This window comes from Trachurus japonicus, chromosome 9 (genome assembly GCF_045865225.1).
Source record: "Trachurus japonicus isolate A0001 chromosome 9, Traja_1.0".
NCBI classification, from domain to species: domain Eukaryota; kingdom Metazoa; phylum Chordata; class Actinopteri; order Carangiformes; family Carangidae; genus Trachurus; species Trachurus japonicus.
Window position 1 is genome coordinate 8,333,259 of NC_140915.1, and position 24,011 is coordinate 8,357,269.

Here is a 24,011-nt window from a genome sequence, read left to right on the forward strand (position 1 = left end):
ACCTGTTAAAGTCTATTTCTGGATCCTTGCTCAACCTTCTCACCTACTTTCTGATATGTTGTGTTTATTCATCTTCCTCCACAGTTTTTGTTTTTGACAGCACACCAGCCTGTTAGCATTTCCCCCATTGTTATTGAATGTTATTCCTTTCTTTCTTTCTTTCTTTCCTTCTCTGTCTTGTCTTGTATGTTAAATTAGTGAATAAATAGATAAAACACAACGTTGCCTCTGTTGCCTGCTTTCAAATCATGTGCTTGTTCAAGAAACTAATATATTTGTCACGTCCATGAGATCGATTAATTGTGAGGTTTGCTTCAGCTGAGGTAACAGCATTTAGCAGCTGTCAGAGCTGTCAGCTGGAGGAGACGACGAGGACGACGAGATGCCGTCTCCATACACAATCCTGTTGTTTGTCGGCCGACAGAACAGGAAGAAAGAGGGATTTCCCTGTGTTGTGTGTTGTGTGTTGTGTCTGACATCTTTAGTGTAATGATGACCTAAAAAAAAGAAAAGCTGCTGGTTGTAATGTGGACTGGATGCACCGACAGACACGTGTCCTGTGAAGAGCCGCTTCAGATTTAGCCGGCTTTGTGTGTGGCTGCGTAATCTCAGGCAGCTGAGCCACCGACATGTCCCTCGGTGTCACAATCTGAAGAGCGCACAAATAAAGTTCAGCTTTTATCTCCTCGCCTCAAAACACCACCATCACCATCCCTCTTCCTCTCCCTCTCCCTCTCCCCTCTTCCTTTCCTCACCCCTCCAGCTTTTGTGGGTCATGACGCAATATTTATTCCCAGCTCAGGTGAAGCTGCAGGAGTCTCGTCGTCTCCACTAATGGCTTTCATTAGCGCGGCTGTGGATGCACGGCGCCGCTAGAGCACTGGAAAAGAGACTAACGACACGCATTGGTCCAATGGAAGCGCCTCCTGATGGAGGAATATGGGTATTACATTGCAAAAGCGCCCAAGAACTGACATCTCTGCATTGTTGGTGAATGAGCAAGTGTGGTGTTTTCAATCATTTAAGGACGTTTATCGATCACCCACGTTAATAGCATCATTGAGGACCCTTTACAGATAAACATTAAAGGGATAGTTCAAGATTTTGGCAAATTGGCCCGTTGCCATAATCCCTATAGTCTTAGCAGTAGGTTTGTTACCTTTAATTGTCGGTGTAAGCTGTTTTTAGAACGGTGGAGCAGAGCCGTGAGCTGCTCATAGCTACGCTACGGAAGCTAAAGGAATTTCTTGGCTTCCCTCATCAAACTCATCAAATACACAATCCAAAAACTCCAAAACGCTGTCGTGGACAAGTTGTGAGCTGCACAATCACCACGCTATGAGATAATAACGGAACGTTACGAGTTATTTTAGAGGTAAATTCATGCTAAACCACTGATGCGCGTTGCGTTCAGGGACAGTTTTTCAGCAAGCAGTCTCTGTATTTACCCCCTGTGTTTACCTCGAAAACGGCTCCGTTTCGTAACGTTCCGTTATTATTTCATAGCGTGGTGAATGTGCAGGTCACAACTTGTCTACAAAAGTGTTTTGGAGTTGTTGAATTGTGTATTTGATGAGGGAAACCAAGAAATTCCTTTAGCCTCCATAGTGTAGCTCTGAGCAGCTCACGGCTCTGCTCCGCCGTTCTAAAAATAGCTTGCACCGACAATTAAAGGTAACGAACCTACTGCTATGACTATAGGGATTTTGGCAATGGGCCAATTTGCCAAAATGTTGAACTATCCCTTTAACACATAGGCGAGTTAAAAATGTTTCAATCTACATTTTGTAATAAACAAATTATAAGTATAATTTGATATGACCAAGACACCTAAAAACAAAAACACGGCCGTTTTCATCAATTTACAAGCAAGTGGGCAACACACATACATTGGAGTGAATGAGTTTTCTGGGCGCTTTTGCAATACCCATATCCTGCCACTCGGGGCGCAAAACCCTTAAACCCTTAAACCCTTACCACGGGAGTCAATGGTGGTGTCGTTACTCTCTCTTCCAGTGCTCTAGGCACCGCTAGCTCGACTCCTCGGCTCCACCTCATCGCGCTCTCAGCTCACGTAGCAGTTTTACAGCAGCAGTCCTGTTTCCCCACACACACACACACACACACACACACAGCTTCACCTCCTGACCTGAAGCTTCCCCCACCGCCAGCGCTGACTTCCTGTACATGTCCACAGTCACAGCCACAGGTCAATTTGATGGAGCAGTAAAAGACCTGGGGCCGAGTCCTTATAGGAGCAACAGTAGCTCGGATGGAGATGGTGATATTTTTAGATTTAACAGCTCACTGGGGTTTTCTGACGACGACGACGACGACGACGACTGGGAATACGGCAGCATGAGGAAAATGTCAACGCTCACAGATTCTTTAAGACCATGTAGGGGCGACGGGAGGCAGAGAGGGTCGTCTACTGATCAGTGTGTGTGAACCAAAGCACTTTGAACAGTGGTTAAGACTAGGAGAGCATGATATATAAATGCAGCCCATTCACAATTTAAGCTGAGGTGTGCACCACCGTACTGTTCCTGAATGCATCCAATTCAGTACTCCAAGTACAAATAGAGAAGTACAAATATAGAAATCAATATGGATAGTAGATACTGTTAAAAGCTCCATAAGGTATAAAGGTAGATGTTTGTATTAAAGCTCCATACGGTATAAAGGTAGATGTTTGTATTAAAGCTCCATACAGTATAAAGGTAGATGTTTGTGTTAAAGCTCCATACGGTATAAAGGTAGATGTTTGTATTAAAGCTCCATACAGTATAAAGGTAGATGTTTGTGTTAAAGCTCCATACAGTATAAAGGTAGATGTCGGGCGTTTTATTTTGTGAAAGTAACCGGAAGTGCGTTGCTCACAACAGCTAGCTTAAGTAGCGCCGAATTCGTCCGAACAAAATTATAAACAGCTGGTATTTAGACAAATTAACGACACACTGTCGATCTAAACGGCTACTTTCTCGCCTAAAAATGTTTGAAATGTTAATAAAGTGATATATTTAAAGAATTTAGAGCTAAAATGAAATCAGCTTCTGACTGCTGATTTTGGCTCGGGTAGGAGCGCAATGCATTATGGGTTATCATCATGTAGTATGCTGCAGTGTAAACGCTCTGCATACTGTCTGATCGATGAGTATGTAGTATGGCGTATGGACAGTATGCAGTATGGAAGTATATAGTATGTAGTATGCGGTTTCGAACACACCCTGAGCCTTAAAACCAGCCGTCAGGACTTCCTGTCACTTTGTGATGTCACAACTAAGCCCCGCCCCCTCACCACCTGGATCCAGTTGGTGTTCAGTTGCAGGATTTGGTTGTTTACCTGGAAGCTTCACTGAGATGAGTTTGGCTCTTGAAAGCACAAACACTTCTTCTTATGAATCAACAGTTCAAATAAAAAACACACGGCTCTTTTGAATTTAAAACAGGAATTTCCCTTTTTTTTCTCCTTTCGAACTGATTTTCCAATTTCCCCTTTCAGACAGATGCCAGGATCAATATTTGAGTCTTTAAAGCTTCATCATAACAAACTGACAGATTCTGCTCTTTAAACACATAACAGAAAAATTTCATCAGCTTTTTAAACACCAACAGCAGCTGATCCAGGTATCTTAAAATCATCTCTGGTCCAATAACAACAGATTCTGTAGCTCTCTAGCTGACTGCATCGCCTCATTCTCTAATTAAACTTTTATTCATATTATCTCAGTGGTTTAAACTTATGATCGTTACAGTTTTTTTTAGTTAAGATTTCTAGCGTTTGGATCACGGAGGATCGCGAAGAATAAGGTGTGATGAGTTTACTCCTTTACAGCCGCCATCAGATAAATATTTAATTCTGATAATATCTAATCAGAACCAGAGTTTGTCTTCGACCCCTCTGCTCATGAGGAGTGAAACTCTTACATCTTCCTCTTAAAGGGATAGTTCACCCAAAATTCAAATTTCACTCATTATCTACTCACCCTCATGTCGACTAAGGGCTGGGAGAAGTTTCAGTGTCCCCCGTGCCTTCTCTGAGCTACGGGGGGGTCCGCGCAGCAGTATTTGTCCATGTAATGGTTGTGAATGGATACCACTTTTCTTGGGCCAAAAAAGACACACCAAAAAACATCCAAATACCTCCATGCTGCTCGTCTGTAATGTCCCTCTTGTATTGAAGCCCCAACATAAGAAATTGTTCCGAAAAAAATTAAATAAGTCTATATTTTAAGCTTGTTTGTAGCAGAAGCTCCCAGTGTCTCGGTTCACTGCTGTTCCTGTGTCGGAACAATTTCTTATGTCGGGGCTTCAATACAAGAGGGACATTACAGACGAGCAGTATGGAGGTTTATTGTTTATTGTTTATTATTAAGATCCCCAATAGCTGCAGCAAAGCCACAGCTATTCTTCCTGGGGTCTAAGGTATTTGTTTTTTGGTGTGTCTTTTTGGACCAAAAAAAGTGGTATCCATTCACAACCATTATATGGACAAATACTGCTGCACGGACTTCCCCCCCGTAACTCAGAGAAGGCACGGAGGACTCTGAAACTTCTCCCAGCCCTTAGTCGACATGAGGGTGAGGAGATAATGAGTGAAATTTGAATTTTGGGTGAACTATCCCGTTAAAATCGATGGCTAATTGACCATGCACATTGCCGAGCAGCTGTGAGAAACTAACAGGAAAATTCTTCGTGTTGGGTTCGGAGGGGGAGAATGTGATTCAGAGAAAAAAGACAAGAATATAAAAAGACCAAATTTGACTCAGTGTATGAGTCTAACCCTGAAATCCATTCTGAATGCTTATTCAGACTTGAGAGATTTGTGTACGAGCTCCGTCCTTCACCTGGGGGAGGATGTGAAGAGCGTCCTTTCATGCTGCCGGAGCAGAAATGCCTCTGTGAATATTTCAGTCGTCAGTAGTGAATTTGCTGGCAAAGTGCTCTGCTTCTCTGTGGGTCTTTCTTTTTTTTTTTTTTTCTTCCCCGCGAGCCGAGCCGAGCCGAGCCGCGCTCAGCCTCCACGAGCCGAGCAGCACTTAAAAAGGTACACGATGGGATGTAAAGGTGGTTGACAACAATCAGAAGGGTCAGATCGTCTCTTAACAGCGTGGACGACTGACACCTCAGTGTTAACCCTCCTGTCGTCCTGACCCAATCTGTTCCCTTCCTCCATCCTTCCTTCTTTCCTTCCTTCCCTTCGTCCTTCCTTCTTCTTCCTTCCTCTTTTCATCCAATTGACCTGATCTGTTCCCTATCCCTCCATCTTTCTTTCCTTCCTTTCTCCCTTCCTTCTTTCAACAATCCTTTCTTCCTTCCATTTCCCCTTCCTTCTTTCCTTTCTTCCTCCCTTGAACGAATCTGTTCTCTCCCTCCATCTTTCCTTCCTTCTTCCTTCCTTTTTGACCCAACTGACCCAATCTGTTCCCTCCCTCCTTCTAGCATTCCTTCCTTTTTTCAACAATCCTTTCTCCCTTCCTTCTTTCCTTCCCTTCATCCTTACTTCTTCCTTCTTCTTTTGATCCAATTGACCTGATCTGTTCCCTCCCTCCATCTTTCTTTCCTTCCCCTTTCCCTTCCTTCCCTTCTTCTTCCTTCCTTGAACGAATCCATTCCCTCCCTCCATCTTTCTTTCTTTCATTTTTCCCTTCCTTCTTTCCACAATCCTTTTCCCATTCCTTCCTTCCCTTCATCCTTACTTCTTCCTTCCTTTTTGACCCAATCTGTTCCCTCCCTCCTTCTAGCTTTCCTTCCTTTTTTCCTCCAATCTTTCCCTTCGTCCTTCCTTCCTTTCTTCCTTGACCCAGGAGGACAACAGGAGGGTTTTAAAGCCATACCAATGTTTCATATATACGTAAACACTCAAATCGAGAATGTTAAAAGGGATATTCCGCCGTTAGTTTAACCCCATGGTGAAACAACACCTCAAGAGATGAAGTTTGCCGACCGCAAACTTCTCTCTAGTTGTAGCGACTTCAATCGAACATGGACAAAAAAAGCCACTCACAGCCACAGATAATTCTCAGAACAGCACCAAACTGCGTCAACAGTACAAACAGGGTCCAGCCCATAATACGAGGAATCAAACGCCTGCTAGCTTTGGTTTCTATTGAAAAGAGACTAAGTATGGTGCTGTTATGGTGCCTTCTCTGTATTTTATGAGAAACCCACAACAATAATTTCAGAGTACCCCCCTTCTTTTCTTTCTTTCTTTTGTTCCCTGTCATTGTTCATTCATGCTGCACCTATTTATATTTTCTAAGCATGGTTGTTCATTTTTATTTTGTCTATCCACATGTTTTTCAGTGGTTGTATGTGTTTGTCTATGTTTGGGCCAGGGCTATGTGTTGCGTCATGGGTGAATGTCTTTCAGAAAATCAAAAAATGATCTTTACTCTACAGTGACCATCTTATTCATGTTCTGTCATCAATAAAAAGACCTTTGAAAGAAAGAAAAGAGACGAAAACAGAACACACAGACTCTCCTCTAGCTGCTTCCTACGAATGCAGAAGCCCTGACGAGTCGATTACCAAATGCAGTGATGTTAAGGTCCAAAAATCCAAATATGTTTTACTGACTGTGATAGTTTGAGCAACTCAACTCTGTTCATTTCTCTGTCCCAACACTGACTAGTTATTGTTAGAAACAGAGGGAAGACAGATAGGAACATTGATGCATTCAGTAATCGATTTGTCAGGGCTTTCCCACAACTAGCAATCAACTGGAGGAGAGTGGGTGAGTTCTGTTTTGGTCTCTCTTCAATAGAAACCAGGCAAAGCTGGCAGGTGTTTGATGCCTCGTATTATGGGCTGGGATCTTGTTTGTACTGTTGATGAAGTTTGGTGCTGTTCTGAACATTATTTGTGGCTCTGAGTGGCTTTTTGGATCGTGTTTGGCTCTTGGCTCCATAGACAGAAGTGTATTGCTATCTGGCTGTCTGTGCTGAAGTCGCTACAACTAGAGAAGTTTGCGGTCGGCTAATTTGACCTCTGGAGGGGGGGTTGTACTCGACCGTGGGTTAAACTTACACCAGACTATCCCTTTAACCAAGCTCCTGTCTTCCAGTTCCAGCTTTATCTGTCTGGGTGCTTCTGTTTTTTTGGTTTGGTTTCCAGTCTCTGCTGCACCAACCTCTGTCTGAAAATTTTATTTGCCCTAAATGTTTCATTGGACCTTCCACCAGCCATCACCTGATTTTTTAACTGAGCAGTAAACACATCGTTTTGACTCATGTTAACCTCTTTGAACCACTCGCTAGTCGCTACTCACTGCACGGACCAGGAAGCAGCAGCACACAACACACGTAACATGCTGGTGTGTTTGGTGTGTGTGCAGCATCAGCACATGCTGAGTTTAAAACAACTGACCTGAGCTCACACGCCCTCATTTATTATTGAAACACAACATTAGGGGCCTCCTGCCCTGCTGCTGCTGCCGCTGAGTCTTAAAGCTGCACTTGTCAATATCTTTATATCAAAGACGAGTCAATGTGGAATATAAGAGGTGAACGGGGTCGCTGGTTGTTTCATTTTAGCCTCTTTCAGCTCAGTGTTTTGGTTTTTTACATTTTTAAGCACACAGCAAAGACAGATAAGAAGAGGCAAGTGTTTTTCAAGAGGTGACCAAACCAGAGCTAAAGGTAGGGTCAATAGTGAATGTCACATTAATGGAGTTTCTCCTACACGGTTCTGAAGAGAGGTTTTGAAGCTTTGAAGAGTGAGCTGCACCACTGACTTTGCCCCCTTAACTTCCAGCTGAAAGTTCGAAATGTTCCTCAAACTTTTAGTTCAGGTGTTTTTCTGGCCTATTGTTGTCTGTGTTTCCACTATGGACTAAAGTACTGGTAAGTTTCTGCAAATCAGACTGATGATAAATGGAAAAACAAAAAGAGGTAACTGCACCACAGCTCCAGGCCAGAAGGTTTTCATTGGGTGGACACCGATTCAAATTCCATCATCGGTCCATCTGTCATAGGCGTTCTTCTTGATGATGTAAAACAGTCAGTTCATCAACCTTTATAAAGTACTACCCCCACAATCAAGGATAAATCGATACAAATACAAACTACATTTAGACACTACAAAGGTTCCTGGTTCTAGGGGAAAGTCCCTTCAGTGGAAATGAGGCTTATGGGGATTGACTCACTGGTGGAGCCGGACTCTACAGGCCATTAAAGGAACTGCAGCTTTGGCGCGTCCTTGAGATTGATGGATTCAGGTGAATGTAAACATTAAATGTTAGGTTTAACGTAACCCTGACCCTAGAGAACAGCTATCCTTTACGGATGGGCAATGATTTTTGAATATTTGAAGTCATTCAATAAAAAAAAAATTGAATAGTTTATGGGACTGTAGTCTTGTCATCGTCTTGTCGTCTTGTTCAAAAAGTTGAAACATTCTTTTTTTACCGTCAAAGAAGAAGGAGAAACATGAATATTTGAAGAATGGTTGAATAGTTCCTGGTGATTATCTAGTTTCTGCTCTAAATACCAATCCGTGCTATCCTTAGCAGTCTGAAGAACCCGTCTCCACATCCAGCTGAACTGCTTGAAAACATTAAGACTGCACTAACTCAAACTGGGTGTAAAGGAAATGTTATAATAACATACAGTATTTCATCATGTTTCCAGAACCCAGAGCAACAAATCCTGTTTTTATTTTTAATGCAAAATGTTTTCTGGTCTGACACGGTGAATCTTCAAACTAAACACCCGATCGATTTAAACACAGTGATCCAAACCTCCGAACCAGAATCTGTATCAACACTGACCGGATTAGGTGGATCAGTACCAGCATCACCGCAAACAGAGTTCAATCCTCGCTCTAACTGGTGCCACAGTCGTCACCGACTCCATGTTGTTTGAATGGAAATGATGCAAGGATGTTTCACGTGTTGGCGTGAACACATTACTAATATATGAAGGAGAGTACTGCGTCGGTACTTGGTATTCACAGATACCTCAGGTTAAGGTGACGGAACTGAAATCAGGAATGAATAAGTTGGAATAATGAAGCGATGCATCCTCAAACTTCACATTTCTGCAAACTTCTTTCATTTGCAAACTAGAATATAAAGCGTGTGTTGTTTTTATTGAATGAGAACAGGGAAAATTCAGACAGGAATTTAAAGGGACAACGAGGAGTTTTGGAAAAGCGAAGCGTTTTCACACTACATTTATGAGCCTCCGCGCACCGTGAAATTCTTTGACCGGCGCAAGACAGACTCATGTTTTCATTCATCAAGAATTAAAGTCGGAGGTTCAAAGACGATCACATATCGTCGTAGTTCCGACCATAAACGGCGATTTGGCGGCGTTATTCTCATGACTCGCCACAAAACCGAAAGTAAAGAAACGCTGGTCGGCTCGCCCAGCATTTCCACCACCACTAATAATAACAAAATAACGATAGAGACAAAACAATATATTTATCGAAAATGGGCCCATTAACAAGTGTGGGAAACGTAGATTCATCCACATTAACGTGAGACTTTTTTATAACCAAATAGAAACTCCTCATTGTCCCTTTAAGTGTGTTGGAACATACGTGTTCCCTGAATGCACATTAAACAGTGCATGTAACATGTGAGCAGGTGCCCCTGTGATGGAGCTCCATGTGGGATTTGGTAAATGAGTCCCGGTGCTGCCGGGAGCAGCCGACTGGCAGCTACCGCAATTCAAACACTGCCGAGTGCTGCAGGGTTTGTGTTTTCAGAGCACATCAAACGGCTCAGGAGAAGAGACGTCCTCAGGGACCCTCATAATAAAAAAATAAAACAGTGTGCCCCGGATGATGTGGTATTTATTTCAGTCAGAGAGAGACAGAGAGAGCTGGCTGCTTCAGATCAGATGGACTCATCAGGGCTCTAAAACGCGGCTGCTGCTTTATAGCGCAGGGCCGAGCTCTCCGGCTCCATGTGGCGGTGAAACGCGGAGGGAAAGACGAGCTGAAAGGAGAGGAGATGGAGCTGATGGCAGCAGGAACCTCTCAGCTCAGGTTTCACAGGTTTCACCTCAGCAGACCTGCTCGGTTTCAGGATGCAGCCGAGTAAACAATATGCTGACGTAGCTATCACTAAATATTAATATCAATCCATAATTAATGCGGGGTTTGCGATCGTATTGTGCAGCGATGGTGACTGCACTCTGCACACATGAGCATTTCTGCATGTTTAGTGATTGGCTTGTTTATACTTGGACATTTTCTAGATCACACTGTGTTGTTTTATATCAACTATAATCACCACCTCACAGTCGCCTGTCTAATGCACTGAGAGTGGTTTCATGTAACATCCTTTTTATCCAGAATCATAGAAAATATAAACCATGAGTGAAATTCTGTCATGATTAGGAACTGAAGTGTTTTGTGGAAGGTCACACTGACTTTTGAGCTCTGCACTTTCACTACCAAATTCTAATCAGTCTGTCCTCGAGTAAAAGTAGGTGTTGGTGCCATATTCTGTCCATACAGTGTCCAAAAGAATGAGACAGATACGGATGGACAACCCCCGAAACAAAATATGAAGTTAAATTATCCCAACTACAAGAAAATCACATTATTTTGGCATCAAACCTCAGGTATGGTATGGCAAACATGATGATATGATGACTTAATTCTGCGAAAGTCAAAGAAAAAGATCAACAAACAAACCTGCTGCAGAATCTAAAACAGGCTATAATTTATTTACACTGGTATCAGATCAGATTTTAGACATCTGCTCTGAACACAGAGCATCAGTACTAATCATCATCGGCGGCAACGAAGTAACTTAAAGAGTTAATTGATTATCAGAGATGTCACAAATTAACCGTCCAATTATTTCAGCCCCGTTGGACACGGTGTGTTTGTCTCTTTTCCTGTTTCAACATGACGACGGCCCCGAGCACAAACCACAAAACACCAGCAGCAGCAGCAGCTTCTGACTCAAATGGTTTTCACTTTTCACAGTTTGCCGCGGAGGAAATTGGCTCTTCTGCACCGAGCTCCGGCTTCAACCCCGTCCAGCAGCTCTGGGCCGGACCTCATGGATGGATGGATGGATGGATGGATGGATGGATGGATGGATGGATGGATGTTGATGCAGCAGCAGCACAGGAAAAAAACACATTTGTGTGTCCGTGCATTGAATCAAACATGTGACGACAGACTCACAATCACAACAACCTAGGGTGTGTTGCAGGAGATCACATTGCAGGTGCACTGAAGACTGGTGAACTTGTCCTACAGTCTGGTTGCCATGGAGAAGTTTGACGTTTTCAGACGTTGTTTTTCCACCATGAAAATTTAAGAGCATCAACAGAGAATATCTAACACCCTGAGATATTCACTGTGTGTGATGCACCACAGAGACACAACGGCTCCACAACTACGGACATGTAGGGAAACATTCAAGTTTAAAAGAACAAGCAGAGAAACATCACAGACTGGAGACGACAGTGTTAGTTCTGCAGAACAATATCCTGCAGCTGCAAACACACACATCAGCCTGTTAGCATGTTAGCAACAGCTACAAACTAAAAAATAAAAACAGTAACAGAAACACATAAGTTCAAAAAAATTGTCACATACTGAACAGATTCATTATGTATTCGTGATTAACAAGAGTTCTTGTTGGTTTATCACTGAGAATTAAGGTTCAAGATGGATGACAGCCGTAGAAACATGTGAAGGTAAAAAAAGAAAACCTTAATTGTCTGTGATAAACAAACAAGAACTCTTAAACTCTCCTGAAAACTGTCACATGCGGAATGTAAACAGTCTCATCAGGTGTTTTTCAGACTATTGAACAAAGCAATATATCACAAAAGTGAAATACAATCACTCCATCTGTGTCTATGTCAAGACATCCAACAACATATCAAACTATCACCAAGCTTCTAGCTTCTTTTGTGCAGAAGACGATAATGAAAACACAGCTAATGACGATGCTAACGTGTCGATCTGCAGCAGGTGTAATGTTGAGTGAAGTCAAAGTGCAGCTGAGGATCATGGGAATGTTGAGTACGAAATGTCAGGGTTGAGTTCATCCTCTGAGGACCATGAGTATTTTCATTATTGATAAAGTTGTGGATTGTTTTATTGAATGACAGATTGATCGTTTGACATGTCAACAAAGAAAAAAAAGGTTCAAACTAGGGATCCCTTTTATTGGTTATTGGGGAAAAAATGGACGATGCTAGTTGTGGTAAAAATGCTGAATATTGGCCGATATTATTGGACATGCCAACAATTTGTTGACCCCTTGGTCAAACAGCTGTAAAGCTGACAAACAAACAACATGTTTTCTCTTTTAAGGAGCTGGAGCACGAGATTTTTCAAAATTGGTGCTTTAACTTGGCAATGAAAATGGAAATCAATTGTTCCTATTGACGATGGACTGAATCGGTAAAGAACTATTTCAGTGAAAGTGCAGAAGAGGACCTCGTGGAGAGTTCATCCTCTGAGAGCTCAAAGTGCCATAAAACTATTATTTCTGAGCAGAAATGTTTTCATTGATTTCTGCTGATAAATTATGAGCCGATCCGGTGAGACTCTGCTCCTTCCACCAAAAAAAAGTTCCCTGCTTTCAGGCCAAGACAAAACTTTTGGGTGAGTTTGATAAATCTACAGTAACAACCAACAACAACGAGAGCGCTGATGTGTGTGTAGGCTGAGGAATGGCCTCTGATCTGCATCTAACAGCCTGATCAATAACCCACACCCAGCCTGCTCCTGCTCCGGCTCCATGCGCCAGATATAGATCACAGCCCGGTGATGAAATTAAGTTTTCACTGTCCACCTGTCGTTGGCTTTCACCTCGCACAGCTGGCAAACATCTGTTGCCCCCTCCGTCCCAATCATCAAAATAGCCATTGATTAATTTTCTGTCCGGTGACGAGATAGATTAATCAAGTTAAGTGCTGCAGTGCTACAGTTATCAGCATGGACTGCTGTGGGTGTCACATTGTAAAGATGTTCATTTTGAAAACTTGTTTGGTACAAGACCAACAACAAATGGAGGAAATGCAAAAATTACAATTCCAACTGAACTCACAACCTGTTATTGTACATGTTAAAATTATCACAATACATTTATATTCATAGTATATTGTTCAGTCCAATATTACATGATTTGGAAACATCTGGAATGTAAAATACAATAATATAATAATGTATTATTAAAATAAATATAGACTGTGTCACATTTTGGTGTTCTCTTCTCAATGTCTCAGCTTTATGAAAACTGTCAGAAAACAGAAACACAAGTATTCGGGGTGGGGGAAAATCATCATACAGCAAAGTATCGCATTGTTTTGCAAGGCGATATTGTATCGAGTTTATCTTATTAGAAAAAACAGATGTTAAAGTTTTCATTTGGAGACAGGTGATTGCATTTGGAAAAAAGCTAATAAATCATGATATATTGAAGCATATTGCTATATTTTTAATATAATATAATTTCATATCAAGACACAAGTATTATGATAATATCATATTGCTTTGGTGATTCCCATCCCTAATAAGTACTGCAGTTAATTTTCTCTCTGTAATATTACGATGATGAATAAAGTGACTCTAATCTGGCCATTTCAGTCGAAAGCGACAATTTATTAAAACTAATTGTGATTCAATTCACTTTTAACTAAACAAACACATTTGCTGTTATTTAATTTAATGAGACCACTACTTGGTATTTAAGGTTTAATTTTCTGCCAGGCTGATAACAGACAGATTGTTTCAGCTCTGGATAAAAAAAAAAACATTTTCCATTTTTAATGTGCGGTCGGAAAAAAAAAATAATAATAAAGATATTTCACTGATATTGAGTGTGACGATCAGCTGACTGAGGCTGATTCAGAGGAATGGAGCAGAAAACTGGAATTTAAAAAACACAACAACAGGAAACTCCTGAGCCACGCCGATCTGATAGGACGACTTATCCTGGATATCAACTGATATGTAATTGTTGTATTGTGATTCAGAAAACAAAGACACTAGAGGCAAAAGAAAGGTCTGAAGAAGATGAAGGGAACTGTATCACTGCTTTATGGGATTATCCTGTTATCCAACATTAGCTGGTAGAAATAAGTATTTCATGTTTCTGACATTATTAATTATGATCTTGTTTTTCTTTTTCATCTAACTGTATGTTACATGTGATGAAAACATCTTCATGCATCTGCACAGCAAATACACAACTGCTGTGTTCAGGAAAAATACATTAAAAACACTGTTTCTTAGCCAGCGGCTCTCTGACTTTCATCCTTCATTAAAAAAGGGGAAATCAAAAGACTTTGAAAAGATGTGGCAGCAGTTTAAAGACGATGGAGGAGTTCATTTATCTTCAAGTGTGAAATTATGTCTTTAAAAAAAGTTTGGTACATTTAGTTGGCTTAGATTTTTTTTATGTCATTTTATACCCACTCATTAGCCACGGCACTTCATTAGGAACATCTCTTTGACGGGTCAATGGAGGAGACAATCTGCTCAAGTTCAAACGGTGATAAAAACCAACTTTGTATGTGGCCTCGTGGGTTGTTGTTGGTGTCAGGAGAGTTGGACTGAGTGCTGATCTCCTGGGATTTCCAAGCACGTAGGATTTACAGAAAACGGTCTCAAAAAAGAGAAAATTAAATGTCCTGTTGATGCCAGAAGAGGAAACTGAGACGGGACGATACAAGAACGGGGAAAAAAAACGTTGCGCAGTCTGGTGATTTATAGATTTCTGCAGATGGTCAGGTCAGAATTGGGCATTAACTACAATAAAGCATAGATCCATCCTTCCTTATATCAACAGTTCAGGCCGGAGGTGGTAGTGTTGGTGGTGGTGTAGTTCAGGCTCCTTAGCACCAATGTAGCATTGTTTAAACTCCACAGCTGCTGCTGACCATCTCCATCCCTTGGTGACCACAATGGACCATCTTCTTCTCAACGCTCTAGGTCACAAACAGGTCACAACATCTCAATCTGGTTTCTTGAACATGACGATGTGTTCGCTGGACTCAAACGGCCTCTACAGCCTCCAGATCAAGAGATGTGCAGCAATACTTGATGCACTCATGTAGATATGGATCAAAACCTCTGACACTCCATTTACTCCTGGCATTAACATGCATTCAGTCATTCAGTGATCGGACAGTGCTTGATCTCATGAAAGTACAGATGTTAACGCACCCAAGACACATTGAAGACGGACTGTGATCCAATCGGCCAAACCACCTCCGAAGGCGGTCAGGGACGCATTGTGACCTCGTTGAAGTGTAAACGGTAATGTGTCCTGCATCCGCATACAACTACACAGGCAGAAATAACCCCTCTACTACTAGGCTTGTTTATGCCGTTACGTGCAGCGGCTGTCGTCCGTCTGCCGCCTGCCCAATTTTACGTGAATGCAGCATGAGTTGCTTGCGATATACAACCGCAACGCTAGATGGGAGCAATTCCTACACAATGTACCTTAAAAAAAAAAAAAAAACCGCACCCAATTATAGCCAAAGAGCTAATTTCCATGTTGATACCAGGTGTTAATGGGGTGTGAGGAACAGGGCAAGTTCTAAGGACAAAAGGGTCCAACCTGGTTCTACCAAGGGACACCTCAGTGAAGTGGTACCACAGCCCCTAAAAGCTCCTGCTGAGGGTTCAGCTGCGTGGTCCTGACCGGTCCTGACCGGTCCTGACCAGTCCAACCTCTGTCAGTGTCCGTGCTCAGGATTTACTGTCGGGACAACATTTGTGTATTCCTTACACACAGCACAGGACAACTCTAATTGAAAACAAAATGTCACACACACACTTGATCCTTCTTTACTAGAGCGGTGCCGCATCCTCGTCAACACTTTTAGCTGCTGCTGCTGCACCACCCCCCTCCCACCCCCCAACCCCCCCACGAGGATCCTGCACTCCTCAACACTAAGCTCCGGTTACCGGTTTCTATTTACATTCCTCACACTTGGAGGGGCCACCTGCTCCGGCCGGTGCTCGCTGCCCCGCTGTGCTTACCGACTCATACCGGCTTCCTGGCTGAAACCCGAACCGGTGACGTACGTCCAGGCAGAGCAGAGTGTTTATCAGATCCAGGCAAATGTGGGAAATGCAAATGGAGACGCAACGTTCAACATCAGCCACAGAGCTGCTCTTTGTTTCGACAGAGATACAGGTGATGGAGGAGGAGGAGGAGAGGGAGGGGGGTCTTGATGGCCAGTGGTGGACAGTAACGGAGTAAATTTACTTTGGATATAGTACATATCCAGAGGATTTGTACTTTACTTGAGTATTAGATTTCTTTGGTACTTATTACTCTTGAATACATTTCCAAGACAAATATTTTTACTTTTACTCGAGTTATTTCTAGAAAGGCTGAAAAGTACTCGTTACTTTCAGGTCTGCTCCTTTTTTTTTTTTTTTTCTAAAATACTATTGGACACAAGCTGTGTTTGTCAAAGAAGAAAACCATAACCCCTAATGCAGCACATCAGTGCAGGTGGTTTCAAAGAGTTAATTCTCAGAAACAAGAGTTAAAAGCTCCTTAAATGCATTTAGAAAAAATTATAATAATCATTGATGTGAAAAATAAGAAATTTACTCTTACTTAAAGTAAATTTAAAAGCATGTACTTTTGGATACTTACTGTAAGTACCTTTAGAAGCAAGTACTTTTTTACTCTTACTCGAGTAACATGTCAACTGAGCTACTTTTACTTGTAACAGAGTAAATTTTGACCAGTAGTATTCGTACTCTTACTCAAGTACTGGGGTCGAGTACTCTGTCCATCTCTGTTGATGACACACTTAAGCAGGAGGGGACAGTTATGTTATGGGTCAGTGTCCTGTTTGCCAACCAGCCCATGGAGCCATAAAACCCGAGCAGCCGAGCCTCCAAAGTTGCTGCACCCCCTTCACATTTAACCCTCATTAATAAACTCAACCCGTCACGTAAACACAGAGGGGACATCAAACCTGAGACTTCAGTCGTTACTGGCCGCTTTTGAAAATCAACCGAAACCACCGATCGTTTAGAGATTGGTACCGATCGGCATCGGTTTTCATGGTTACATCTCCTGGTGTCCAGACCTTTGGAGGTTGCCACGGAAATAATGTGTTGCAGTGCCGAGTGTGGATGGGATTGACGCAGCTGGACGAGCTGCGTCAATCCCACTTACAGAAACAACAACTGTTATCAGGGACAGTTAACAGGCCACGGTGTCGACTGAGCATCAGCAGCAGCAATCACTCACTACCAAGTGGTTAGGGCGAAATAAACCAAACACCACCACACCAACCCCCCCTCCCTCGGCTGAGACGGGAAACAGCTGATGTGAACAAACCGTCCGGCTCAAATAAAACTAAGTGTTTTTCTCTTATCTCACTTTGAATTCGACCAAATCTCCCTTCAACACCCATTTTCCAACTAAAGCATACGGTATTAAAGCTGCATAAAATATACAAGTAAATGTATATTAAAGATGCATACAACCTAAAACTGGTCGTCAGGACTTCCTGTAACTTCGTGATGTCACAACAAAGCAGCTGCCAAGCCCCGCCCACCACCTGGACCCACCAAACAACTTTGCAGGATTTGGTTTCTCTGAGTGTTTTTATTCTGAAATCTGCTCTGATTTCTTTTCTTTTTTTAATGGGATCACTCATTAAACATTCAGCCAATCAGAAGAGAGTTCTCAAATTTTAAATATACTGTATAATCACTTTGTCTTAAGAAATTACATCTTTCCATTTTTGGTTAGAGTTACAGGCTATGAGAAAGTTCAGATGAAGCCAATTTTGGAAATTTTAAAGTCAAAACAAAAAAGCAACCAAACTATTCATAAGCAGAAATGATTGATCAATGAGACGGCCAACAGAAAATGTATTCAGACAATAATATTTTATGTTTTGATAAAAACATTTTAAAGAAATATTATCAGAATATGTCTAATTCCACTTAACAAAATGTGAATATTTGCCATTTTCTCATCACTGGTTTGACTGCTGGGCTTCAGGGAATAATGATCCTGAGAATGACTTTTTCCTGGCATTTCATGCCGTGAGCGATCAATGGACGGATTAATGAAGAGGACGTTTGTCAGATACACAATGATGATGATGATGATGATGAAATAATCGTTGGCTGCAGCCTCACAGCTCTCCTGAGACAGAATAATTACAACCTTACCAGCAGTTTTCAGACAGAAACACTTCAAACAATTCGATTTTTTAAAAAATAAAACAGAACAAACTTTAATATATTAAATAAAAACTATCTAAAAACTGGGAGGATAAAGGAGACCTGAGAGTTGATATTCTGCAACAGTAAATTTGCCATTGATCCAATTATATAGATACAAATGTGTCGGCATTTCAAGGTGGTAAAATATAAAAGATTATATAATATCATAAAACACCATGTTCCTGGTGGTTTCTTCCTTTTGTGCAAAACTCCATTCAAGAAATAATCGATTTTAGAGGGTATTCACCCAAAATACTTTATATCAGTCCACAGCCACAGTGTGGTCACATTCACAACCAGCACAAGCATCACAACCATCTGATCCTGCAGCATGAAAAAGGCTGAAAATCACTTTTGTCACACTTAAATTTAAAATACATCTAAAAAAAAAACTGTATTTTGTGGGGTATTTTCTGACATTTCTGGTGTGTAAATGTCTTTTATGTAACAACATCTATGTCACGTCTGCCCGTCCTGGGTGAGGGATCCCTCCTCTGTTGCTTACCCTGAGGTTTCTCCAATGTTTCCCTGTTAAAAGGATTTTCCATGGAGTTTTTCCTCAGTTGATGTGAGGGTCTAAGGGCAGAGGATGTTGTTGTGATGCCATGTAAAGCCCTTTGAGACATTCTGTTTGTAAAAACGGGCTATAGCCTACAAATAAAATTGCCTTGCCTTTTAAAAACAACATTAGGCTAAATCCAATCAAACTGTGTTTAAATGTAGAAATATACAAAGTTTTTCTAAGTTAACTGAATCCAGGTGAGTCAGAGAAGGGTAAAAGATGTAAAACTAGTTAAATGCAAACACGTGATCCATGCATTGTACAGGTGCAGCAGCAGCAGCACACCTGGGCCCACCTGGACCAGCAGACCACAAACAAACATGCAGGACCAACCAGGACAAAGGAAACGTGGTGGTTTGATGGTGGTAGCCTACAGTAGCTGCAGGCTGACTGACCTCACCAGGAAGTCTCTCCACCTGCACCAGGTGAGTGGCTCCAGCCTGAGGGGGACAGGTGACATGTTGGGGGACACAAAAGTGTTTTTTCCCTCGCTGCTGCGTTCAGGACGGTCGGTCGGTACCCCGGTCGGTCGGTCGGACGGATGGACGGACGGACGGACGGACGGCCCCGCGGGGGGGAAACTTACCCCGGCCGGACACTTTGAATGAAACCGTGTCGCATGGCTCAAGTTAACCGAGCCGAGCCGAGCCGAGCGGGACAGAAACAGCAGCAGCAGCTTCCCGCTCCCTCCACACCGAAAAACTGTCACAAAAAGCGGACACTTACCTCCACCGACTGTCCGTTAGAGGAGGAGAGGAGGAGGAGGAGAGGAGGAGGAGAGGAGAGGAGAGGAGGCTCAGCGGTCAGCGTGTCCACAGCCTCCAGAGAAACACTTTACTGTTGTTTGTCTTTGTGTCCCGTGGCAGAAATGATTACGGTAAGTCCCGTTCCGCGGTGTCGCTGTGTATCCGGACAGACAGCAGCAGCAGCAGCTCACAGCGTGGAGAGGAAGCAGCAACAACAGCAGCAGTAACAGAGAGACAGGAGCAGCAGCAGCAGCAGCAGCGGGTCTCCTCTCCGGTCGCTCTCCGGTCGGTTCGCTGTCAGCGCTCAGCGCAGCGGAGGATGCGGCCGCGCCTGCGCACACGGACCAATACTGCGAAACAAAGATCGTCGAGTGACAGGATGATCCACTCTGTTCCACAAAGTCCAGAGAAATTAGTCTAGGAGATTATATTATATTATGTTTTATTTCATTATGGAAAGCCTCCATGGGATGGATGGATGGATGGATGGATGGATGGATGGATGGATGGATGGATGGATGGATGGATGGATGGATGGATGGATGGATAGATGGATAGATAGATAGATAGATAGATAGATAGATAGATAGATAGATAGATAGATAGATAGATAGATAGATAGATAGATAGATAGATAGATGAAAATAAAGAGAGACAGAGAGAGGGGGTTGGATGGATAGAAAGGTACATAGATAGCGATCGAGAGGGGTAGAAAGAAAGAAAGCAAGAAGTAAAAAAGATGCAGAGAGGGTAGAAAGAAAGAAAGAAAGAAAGAAAGAGAGAGAGAGAGAAAAAGAAAGAAAGAAAAAAGACAGAGACGGGGTAGATAGAAAAAATACAGAAAGAAAGAAAGAAAGAAAGACGGAGAGAGAGGGGTGGATAGATAGAAAAAAGGCAGAGATGGAGAGAGGGGTCAAAAGAAAGAAAGAAAGAAAGAAAAATACAAAGAGAAGAGGTAGATAGAAAGAAATAAAGAGAAAAAGAAGGAAAGAGACAGACAGATAGATAGACTGACTGACAGACAGAACGATGGAACGATAGATAGATAGATAGATAGATAGATAGATAGATAGATAGATAGATAGATAGATAGATAGATAGATAGATAGATAGATAGATAGATAGATAGATAGATGTTATCTAAAGAGCATATAAGGCAAAAATATGTTAAAAAACCAAGCCTATTTTCTAGGCCTTTTCTCTAAAGTTGCATATCCATAATAAAATGAGTATATCTCTGCAACCACAAGATCTATTTGAATACTTTTGGTGTCATAGTAAAAGGAAAAAAATGAGAAATTGCTGATGTGTAAATTGCAGTGTATGTGTTACTGGTGAAGAGTAAATGAAGATGACACACAGTTTTGGATGAGTGTTCTTCAGAATGATGCTAATGAAGCTCAAAACCTCTATCAAATGATTGTACAATGTATGAACATTATCTCTGCAGTGGTTAATACTGATAAAGTGGAGCAGTAGGCTACAAAATTATTGAGATTTTACTACAAAATATTCAGGCGAGCTTTCCAAAATGTCCATATTTGTCCCTCTGAGCAGCTTATTTGAGTGCAGTTACGCCTGGCTCTATTTCTTATTTCTTTATGAGCTCAATGATGATTTTTGGTAATTGAAGTATACATGTGTAAAGATAAACATCATTAAGCTTAACTGTCCCAGTTTACCTATATTCACCCCTGGACCAGAGAGGTGAAGCATCTGTGTGAATCGACTGTTTCTTGTTTTTGAGAATCATGAAGTTCACAACATGCGTGTAAGAAAATAATGACCACAAAGAAATGTTGGAGCGGTCCGCCCGTCCGAGCCCAATTTCTCATAATCCATCCGTGATATCAGGAAACACGGTGAAGTCTGAGCTGAGCCACAACAATCTTTTTTTCCAGCCTGGTTCGGCCTCGGTGGACTAAATCCCTGCTGCACGAACACACACGTGTTTGTTCCATCTACAGCCTCTAATTTGAAATAAGAAAAAAAAACAACTGCTGTGCAATTACACGGTGTCTTTTTGTGCTCCAGAAGCAGGACGCTGCCCGGGCCCACGGCGTGCAGCACCTCAGCCTGGTCGCTTTAACCCCGAGAGCCACAACAAGAAGAACAAAGTCAACCACTGCCATATAATCAGCCCGTGAAGTTAAAATATGCAAGATGAGCCGTAGAAAATGTGACGTTCCACTTCTGAACAGACTGAAAATCAAACGTTAAAAAGCCACGTCATTACTCTCATAACGGCAGCGCTGCTTGTTTACACATCGATGCTTTGAACCTCAGACAGAAACATTATTTGTCCTATTTTCTCCCACCATGAGAAGCCTTTTTTTTTTTTGTAGCGTCCCACTGTGTCGGCCACGTCTGATTAAAATACATGAGGTCAGTGATGTGGCAGCCGTGTCGACTGGAAATGAAGTTATGTTCCTCCAACATGTGACTCAGATACAAATCAGTGTCAGTTGTAGTTTAAACACATCCTCTGATGACTTACTCAATGTGTAAAGTAAAACAACAGATAAAACATCAGTAACTTAATCCTTGACCGTAATCATGAGCTGCTTATTATGCTTCAGCTGTTTATGAAGTTTCAGCGTGAACTTTTGTTTCTTTGCAGGTGCTTTTTAATGTGTTTACATGGATCACATGCTATTATCTTCTTTCTATTTGTTGCTTTACCTTTTGGGGATCAATAAAGTGATAGGCTATCTACGGTGGCCCTGAGGGCTCAACTCATTGCAACACATGCAAAAACACAAACAGGGAACAAATGCAGAAATCAACTTCATCAGTTTGACACAACAGGAAGTGTTTCTGGAGGACACAAAAGATTGATGTACCAGACTAAATGCTAATGCTAAGCTAACAGTCCATGTGATCAATAAGAATCATGTGATATTGGCGTTCTAATAAACCAAACAAACTCAGTTTATTGTCAAACCCACTAACAGGAAGCTGTCTGCACAACTTCTAGAGTCAAAGGCCCCAGACCGGTCCCTCACTTTAATGTGTCCCCAGAAACACTTCCTGTGCATGTTCCTTGTTCATGTAGGCCTACACCGCCCGTCCAAAAATAAAGTCACACACTCTAATATTTCGTTGGACCGCCTTTAGCTTTGATTACAGCATGTATTCGCTGTGGCATCGTTTCGATGAGCTTCTGCAATGTCACAACATTTATTTCCGTCCAGAGTTGCATTAACTTTTCAAAGATTCTCAGTGGGGTTCAGGTTCAGGTCTGGACCATGTTTCTTCCTTGAAGATGATGGTTCCCCACTCTCCTTCCAGTTTTAATACCATGTTAATCCAGTTTTGGTCTCAGCAATCTCCTTAGATGTTTTACTTGCTTGATGCCAATAATGTGACCCTTCTGAAACAGATTAGCCTGACATCTTCTCCATGACAACAGGATGTGTCTTCAACATGGTTGTTTAAGAAATGAGACTGCATCAGTTAGAGTTACAGTAGATAAGTTGTTGCCAGCTGAAACATAATCATCCATGCAGTAATTATCCAATGGGAGGGTGGTGACTTTTCTTTTGGACGGGCAGTGTATTTGCCACTGTACTTTTTAAGGAATGTAATAAAAACCAATCAAAGGCAGATTGTCGGTGTTCAGACAAATTGTTTTTCATATTGTATCATGTATGTATTCATCTTGTTTATATTATTTATGATGCAAATTGGATTCTATTCTATTTCCTATCGAAATGTAGCTTGGCTAACACCAGACCTCATCTCAGTGTAGATAGAGCTTCGATTTGGGAACCGCCAGTTCTTTTTTTCGTATTTGAAGCGTGGTTTACAAAAGCCCAGAGCTGTTTATTGGGCGCTACAAATGTCTATCAAATGCGTCTGTACATAGCTTATAGCCAATCATATCAATCATACCCGATGACGTATGTAGAGCGACCAAAATCCATTTTTTCAAAATAAACTTGCGGTAAACTACTTAAAACACTTTTTTAACGCTGCATTAAAAGGTAAAGCGTCTGCCGCCATGTTGGATCGACAAGCTATCAACAAAGTCGCTTCGGTGTGTCATCATCGTCTTGCTGCCCCCTCCCCTGTTCTGTGATTGGCTCCCTTGTTGAGGGAAAAATTGGGTCCATGGTTTCCAGGCTGACTTATCCCAGGATAATCTAAATGTAATATGTTTTCCCTTTTAGAGACACAGAATCATGATTGGCTGAGAGGATAATTTCCCATTTATAGTAATACATCGGTCTTGTTTGGTGCATAATTCGATGTGTGTGTGAGCTTGGTTCCCTTCAGTGACCTCACAGCTCCTCTGGAGTTTTATAAATAGGCGTCTATGCCGTACAGTGTGTAGGTTTTAGGGTCAGTGTGTGTGCTGTCAGTATCCGGTTTCTCTGGAGTGCTTCACATGCACTTCCACTGTGTGTGTGTGTGTGTGTGTGTGTGTGTGTGTGTGTGCAGATTTTATTAGATATCACATCACTTACAGTACTACATCCATCATAAACAAGGAGTCTTCT

The 24,011-nt window shown here is 42.0% G+C and overlaps 1 protein-coding gene across 1 annotated transcript in view; it reads right to left on the reverse strand.

Moving 5' to 3' along the window:
• LOC146980919 (spermatid perinuclear RNA-binding protein-like) overlaps positions 1 to 19,854 on the reverse strand; it is a 95,181-nt gene extending 75,327 nt beyond the window's left edge. The window contains exon 1 of the mRNA XM_085785845.1: positions 19,490 to 19,854. The gene's annotated coding sequence lies outside the window, so the exon portion shown is untranslated. The remainder of the gene's footprint in view (positions 1 to 19,489) is intronic.
• Between the last annotated feature and the right edge of the window lie 4,157 nt (positions 19,855 to 24,011).